The following is an 8338-nucleotide window of genomic DNA, read 5'->3' as shown; positions in this document are numbered from 1 at the left end:
GCTCTCATGCCTTTTGGGAGAACAAAATAATTGGTGTGACCAACTTCACACTAATATTTAGGATCTTTTCGTACATGCTCAAGACCAAAAAGATGAAGTATCAAGAACCTATGACTCAAGAGGTAAGTGCCTTTTTTTGTTTAAAAAGATAAAGGACTTGTATTAAATAGAGCCGAAAATCCTTAATATTGTGTGAATTTTTGCTTCGAAAGTTATTCCTTGGTTGTTAATAAGCTTTTAGTGCAAATGAAAAAATGATTATATTAAGCCTTATGAAGATGAGAAAGTAATAATAAAAGGTTGAGAGAAAAACCTATTGGAGATAAAGGACTTGTATTAAATAGACCCAGAAATCCTTAATATTGTGTGAATTTTTGCTTCGGAAGTTATTTCTTGTTAATAAGCTTCAAGTGTAAATGAAAAAATGATTATATTAAGCCTTATAAAGATGAGAAAGTAATAATAAAAGGTTGAGAGAAAAAACTATTGGAAGCAACTCCAAATATGGGCTACTTGAACCTAAAGATAATGAGAGATTTATTAAAGATAGAGCAAGCCCTTTTTTGTGGTTTTTTTAAATTAGTTGGAGAGTATGTGGACAAGGAAAAGGGGTCGAATTTAGCAAAGTTTTGTTTTCCCCCTTGAAAGGACTGAAAGCAACTATGTATGATATGATGGGTGAAGAGCCCATTCAAGGAAGTTATCGAGCAAGGCTAGCTTCATTAGTTGATATTCTAGAAGAATCGAGCCATGGTAGGCTAAGCCCTATTGGCCTCAAGGACCACTACATGTATACATGGAAAGAGAGTGGAAGGGTGGTACGAAGCCCGTAGAGGGTCACGATGTATGTTTATAATAAGAACATGTGAAGCCATTCTCAAGAGGATAAGTATAAGCAACACTTACTTGAAGCAAATTTTAAGATGATGGTTTTTAAATGGATTCTCTTTCGATACTATGAAATACATGTAAGAAAACACAATAGCAAAAGGAATCATCGTAATACAAAAAAAACCACTAAATTACAAAAAGAAGTGGAGAGTAAACAATATTACTGCTTGTAAACTTTGATTACAAATTGATGAACATGTGTGATCCAAAAAAGAAGCACATGTGTGCTCCAAAAAAGAAGCACACATGTAAGGAGCTTTGATGTTGATCTAAACAGAATCTGACCAATTAGATTAATCTAAATGTAGGGAGAAGATAAATTGAAGAATAAAAGAAAATCTCCCCAAAAATGAGTAAATACTCACATAAGATGAAGAGTTGACTAAGGACAAGGTTATTAGTTCAAAAAGAAGAGATATTTAGAAGAAATGATGCATTTTTAACACCTCAGTGGGGGGAATTCCCCTCATGAAGGAGGCGCCTATTTCACATGTGTGGTTGAGTTTTAAACTCACAAACAATGACATATTCTCATCTTCTTCTCTCCTGCTTCAACTAGATCCAAAAAGTAAGCTAAACAGACCTAAAAATGATCAAAAATTGACCAAATTGATCTGGAAAATTCTAGAATCAGTTTGCTTGGTTAGAGGCTCACTTTTTCCTATAAATGAAGCCTCCCCCTTTGTAAATGGTTAATAGTGTTTTATGTACTACTACTCTACTCCTCCCAGAGCCAAAAACAGTGAATTTATTGATTATTCATTAGTTTTTGACCATTTCCTCTTCAAAAGAATTGGTGGCCACTCTTGTTGCAAACAAGAGTAGATCTCTCAAACCATCAAGCCAAAGGAAAGCTCACAAAAACTCATGTAAGCTAGAAATCCTACTTTTTCTTTATTCCATTTAATGGTTTTCTAATTTTTGTTTTCTTTAAAATGAAAAATGGTGCTATGCCTTGTTGGAAAGGCTTTCCCCCTCTCTTCATTCTTGAATTCAGCCTTTCTTTATCCTAGATGTGTAATCAAATTGTTAGAATTAAACTTTTCATATTGTTTCTCTTTAAAAAGTGAAATTTGATTAGTTTAGAATGCTTTAAACCATTTGGGATAATTTATAAGTAACTTGAGAATGAAAAATTTTGAAAAATGGTCAGCCATACTACAAAGGAGGTTATGGCAAATTTTTCTTAAATTTTGTGAAATAAGTTTTATTTTTTATTATTCAAAAAGAGTAATCCCCACAACTTGTGTATTCTAAAAGTGTTATTTTTATTCTATGCATAGAAAAATGCATATTAGAAATACTTTTATAATAAATTTATTATTTTCATTAAAATTAATTTCTATGCATAGAAGGATGCATATTGGGAATATTTTGATAAGTGTTACTTTCATCAAAATTGATTTTTATGCACAAATAGATGCATAAATTTTTTTATTATTATTATAAAAGTGTTACTTTCATTAAAATTAAATTTATGCATAAATAGATGCATAAATAGAATTTTGTTATTATAAAAGCGTTACTTTCATCAAATTTTGATTTTATGCATAGAAAGATGCATAAAGAAATTTATTTTTATTTCAAAAGAGTTATTCTTATTAATTTTGATTTTATGCATAGAAAGATGCATAAAGAAATTTATTTTTATTTCAAAACAGTTATTCTCATTAATTTTGATTTTATGTATAGAAAGATACATAAAGAATTTTATTTTTATTTCAAAAGAGTTATTCTCGTTAAAATTGAATTTATGCATAGAAAGATGCATAAAGAATTTTATTTTTATTTCAAAAGAGTTATTCTCGTTAATTTTGATTTTATGCATAGAAAGATGCATAAGGAAATTTATTTTTATTTCAAAAGAGTTATTCTCATTAATTTCGATTTTATGCATAGAAAGATGCATAAAGAAATTTATTTTTATTTCAAGAGAGTTATTCTCATTAAAATTGAATTTATGCATAGAAAGATGCATAAAAGATTTATTTTGATTTCGAAAGTGTTATTCTTATTAAAGTTAAATTTATGCATAAAAAGACGCATAAAAGATTTTTTTTTATTTCGAAAGTGTTATTCTCCTTAAAATTGAATTTATGCATAAATAGATGTGTAAACGGATTTTTATAAAAGTGTTATTTCCCACTGAAGTTGTTCTTATGCATAAATAAATGCGTAAAGAATCTTTATATCAAAAATAAGAATTCTCTTACATTCTATAAATAAATGTGATATGAATCAGATAGATGGGAATGAATGGACGGATGGATGTGATGAGAATAGAAGTGATGAGAATGAGAGGTAAATAGATGTGATGAGATGGGTTGCAAATCAGATAGATGGGAAAGAATGGATGGATGGATGTGATGAGAATGAAAGGTAAATAGATGTGATGATATGTGATGCGAATCAGATAGATAGGAATGAACGGATGGATGGATGGATGGATGTGATGAGAATGAAAGGTAAATAGATGTAATGATATGTGATGAGAATCAGATAGATGGGAAAGAATGGATGGATGTGATGAGAATAGAACTAATGAGAATGAAAGGTAAATAGATGTGATATGTGATGCGAATCAGATTGATGGGAATGGATGGATGGATGGATGCGATGAGAATAGGAGTGACGAGAATGAGAGGTAAATAGATGTGATGATATGTGATGCGAATCAGATAGATGGGAAAGAATGGATGAATGGATGTGATGAGAATAGAAGTGATGAGAATGAAAGGTAAATAGATGTAATGATATATGATGCGATTCAAATAGATAGGAATGAATGGATGGATGCGATGAGAATAGGAGCGATGAGAATGTGAGGTGAATAGATGTGATGAGATATAATGCGAATCAGATAGATGGGAAAGAATGGATGGATGGATGTGATGAGAATAGAAGTGATGAGAATGAAAGGTAAATAAATGTGATGAGATGTAATGCGAATCAGATAGATGGGAAAGAAAGGATGGATGTGATGAGAATAGAAGTGATGAGATGTAATGCGAATCAGATAGATGGGAATGAATGGATGGATGTGATGAGAATAGAAGTGATGAGATGTAATGCGAATCAGATAAATGGAAATGAGAATGAAAGGTAAATAGATGTGATGATATGTGATGCGAAATTAAATAGATGGAAAAGAATGGATGGATGGATGTGATGAGAATGAAAGGTAAATAGATGTGATGATATGTGATGCGAATCAGATAGATGGGAATGAATGGATGGATGGATGCGATGAGAATAGAAGTGACGAGAATGAGAGGTAAATAGATGTGATGATATGTGATGCGAATCAGATAGATGGGAATGAATGGATGGATGGATGCGATGAGAATAGGAGTGACGAGAATGAGAGGTAAATAGATGCGATGAGAATAGGAGTGACGAGAATGAGAGGTAAATAGATGTGATGATATGTGATGGGAAAGAATGGATGGATGGATGTGATGAGAATAGAAGTGATGAGAATGAAAGGTAAATAGATGTGATGATATATGATGCAAATCAGATAGATAGGAATGATATATGATGCGAATCAGATAGATGGGAATGAATGGATGGATGGATGCGATGAGAATAGGAGTGACGAGAATGTGAGGTGAATAGATGTGATGAGATGTAATGTGAATCAAATAGATGGAAAAGAATGAATGGATGGTTGTGATGAGAATAGAAGTGATGAGAATGAAAGGTAAATAGATGTGATGTTATATGATGCGAATCAGATAGACTAATGTGAAAGGATGTGGAGTGATGAGAAAAAATGGAAATATTGTTAGAACTATATTTGTATGTGAAATCTGTTTTTAAATGACTGTTTTATGTCAAGAATGCTGGGAAGCATTTTGACCGTCTTGTGAATGAGGTCGTAGAGACCTATTTGTTAAACTGCTGACGGAGAGTCAACAGAGGACGTCTCGCATAGCAAGGTCGGCCGAGGTCTTGACCAGCCTCGGTTTGATTTAAATGGTGAGCTTCTGGTACAGTGGATGAGGGACCAAGGAAGCGGTCTATGAGTGAAACGCTAGGTGACCTGCGAAAGATCCTAGAGGGTGCTGACCATATGATGCTCGGGCTCTGGGTCGCCGAAGATACCCACACGTACGTCGGGGAAGATATTGGAACAAGGAGTAAGAGTTGTTTTCTGAATTCAGGCATGGATCTGGTTGATTGACTTTGCTGGTCCTCAACGGATGAGTCCATGGCTCTTTTATATGGATCCGTTGGTTGATCTTGTTGATCTTCAACGGAGATTTCATTTTTGATATATGAATATATTGCCGGTTACTATGAGCTAGGAACTATCAAAAAGGCCCCTGAGTGGACAGGTGGTGAGCGTTCTGGTTGTCAATGATGCCATAGGTACACTGATGAAGGAATGATTGGAAATAAGGATTCAACTGAAGATTTTGAGGATTATGATCAGTGACACAATGGTTTCATTAAAAGATTGTTTTTAGAAGATGCTGATTCTGTGAAAAAGGCAATTTCATATCGCGTGTGTAAGTGGTGTGACTAGTTTTAAGTTTGCATGAATATTCGGTTAGGGGGCCTGGGAACTCTTTTCCCTGGTACCCGTCGGGACAAAACCTAACCAAATTCTTAATTGGATCCCATCACTACAGTGGTTGGGCGGTTAGCTAACCCACGGGACTGGATGGGGTTAGGCTCGACTGACGGATCCCTAAAATGAGACTCAATTCTATAATGGTACGATAGATGAAGTAAATCTCCGATAAGAATTGTTCTATGGAAAAGAATCAACGGCTGTGCCTCTCCATGAGGAAAAAAGCGTTGGTCTCTATGATCCAAGTGCAATATTTTCCTTGATCTGACTTTGATACTACAGGTTTGGTCAGATCAGTTCAGTTAGTTAAGGCTTTTGACTACGTTAGAGAAAAATTTATCTTGGAGGAATCGCCCATGCTTTCCAGGCAAGGGAAGTTTTTTCAGGTTCGGTTTTGGAAGAACCGATGGATTAGTCTCTTGTCCGGATATCCATAGGCGAGGCCCCGAGTGTGGGACCCTACCTCGCGCAAGAAGTGCTACTTCCGTTGCTAGCACCCCTGAATTCGTTGCGCGGTGGAGACAAGGATCTTACAGCTGGTATCAGAGTGAATTGGCTAATGAGGATCAACCGAGAAGCCAAAAATGTCAAAAAATTTATGAAGAAGCAGTAAAAGATTATAATTGTGTGAAAAATTTCATACGAATTGATATTCAAACTGAAATTCATAAATTGGTAATTGGGTCTTCAGATGGAAGTACCGTAATTGTATGGAATCCTTGACTTGCTTGAGGCCTAGACATGATGGTATTTACCTTATAGTTCCAAGGACCGTGTGACTACCCGTATATACTGAGGGTATAACTACAGCTCTTTACTGGCAGTATATACGAGTAAATCTAAGACTTGAAATTATAAGCATTAATACTATCCAGATGATGAATTCGAATGTGGTTGATTTGGATTCTGATTGAAAAATGAAGATTCCTGAATTTTGGTTGAAATGTATTAAACTAAGCAAAACCACAATGAGGATGAATGGGACGAGTCCCTGTGATGATGTTCATAACTCGAATGACGTTAATGACTTCAGCAAATCAATATGAGATTAGTGGATTGTGCTGATAGATTTGCTACTATTAACACTTGACCCAGTGGATCAAGTTAAGGGATGTCAAATTAAAAATCTATATAATTAAAAATTTCCATGAAGGACTGTTTCAGATAGAAAATTCGGTCTAATGGACCATTATTGTGATAAGGATTTGAATGATACGATCTGAGTGAATTATTATCTGATCATGAGTTTTATATAAGGGATCTTTAGTCAGGATTCTGTTGGGTTCACCAGACTATAAGGAACCCCAGAATCAGTTCGATCTTAAGGAAAAAAGTTCTCCTTTAATTTTGCGAGATAAGGACATCTCACGTTTTTTAAGTGGGGTAGAATGTGAGATTCCTCCCTCCGGCTTTTGAGGTGTGCAGATGTAAAAACCTCCCCTTCTGATCTTATAATTATTCCTCTCTCTGAAATTAAAGAAAGATCCTATTTTCCCTATTTTGGCCTAGAGAGAGAAAATGTCTACAGGGAGGTAATTCAAAATTGAGATATTTTTGGATATAAAAATCCTCCTAGTGTCTAAAATGGTTTCCCCTTAAATAGATATTCAAAAAGAAATTTCCAATGTGCAATTGGAATAAACTGAAATCAAGTAAAAAAGACCTTAGCCTAAGGGTCCAGATTTTTTAAAATTTTTGAATTAAGGTTCCTATGGATCAATTAGATTAATCCAAATGTAAGGATGAGATAAATTGAAGAATAAAAGGAAATCCTCCCAAAAATGAGTAAATACTCATATAAGATGAAGAGTTGACTAAGGACAAGGTTATTAGTTAAAAAAGAAGAGATATCTAGAAGAAATGATACATTTTTGACACCTCAGTGTAGGGGAATTCCCCTCATGAAGGAGGCGCCTATTTCACATGTGTGGTTGAGTTTTAAACTCACAAATAATGAGATATTTTCATCTCTCCTCTCTCCTATTTCAACTAGATCCAAAAAGTAAGTTAAACTGACCTAAAAATGGTCAAAAATTGATCAAACTAATCTGGAAAATTCTAGAATCAGTTTGCTTGGTTAGAGGCTCACTTTTTCCTATAAACGAAGCCTCCCTCTTTGTAAATGGTTAATAGTGTTTTATGCATTGCTACTCTACTCCTCCCAGAGCCAAAAACAGTGAATTTATTGATAATTCATTAGTTTTTGACCATTTTCTCTTCAAAAGAATTGGTGGCCGCTCTCAAACCATCAAGCCAAAGGAAAGCTCACAAAAATTCATGCAAGCTAGAAATCCTACTCTTGTTGTTGCAAATAAGAGTAGATCTCTCAAACCATCAAGCCAAATCAAGCAAAAGGAAAGCTCACAAAAATTCATGCAAGCTAGATTTTCTACTTTTTCTTTATTTCATTTAATGGTTTTCTAATTTTTGTTTTCTTTAAAATGAAAAATGATGCTATGCCTTGTTAGAAAGGCTTTCCCCCTCTCTTCATTCTTGAATTCAGCCTTTTTCTTTATCCTAGATGTGTAATCAAATTGTTAGAATTAAACTTTTCATATTGTTTCTCTTTAAAAAGTGGAATTTGATTAGTTTAGAATGCTTTAAACCATTTGGGATAATTTCAAAGTAACTTGAGAATGAAAAAAGTGAAAGTAACTTGAGAATGAAAAAATTTGAAAAATGATTAGCCATACAAATGAGATTATGGTAAAATTTTCTTAAATTTTGTGAAATAAGTTTTATCTTTTATTATTCAAAAAGAGTAATCCCCATCACTTGTGTATTCTAAAAGTGTTATTTTTATTCTATGCATAGAAAAATGCATATTAGAAATATTTTTATAATAAAAGTGTTATTTACATTAGAATT

The sequence above is a fragment of the Cibotium barometz genome, chromosome 6 (assembly GCF_041138505.1).
Source record: "Cibotium barometz isolate CiBa-2024 chromosome 6, ASM4113850v1, whole genome shotgun sequence".
Taxonomy (NCBI): domain Eukaryota; kingdom Viridiplantae; phylum Streptophyta; class Polypodiopsida; order Cyatheales; family Cibotiaceae; genus Cibotium; species Cibotium barometz.
The sequence above is the reverse complement of the archived record's forward strand: the minus strand, read 5'-3'. Positions refer to the sequence as shown.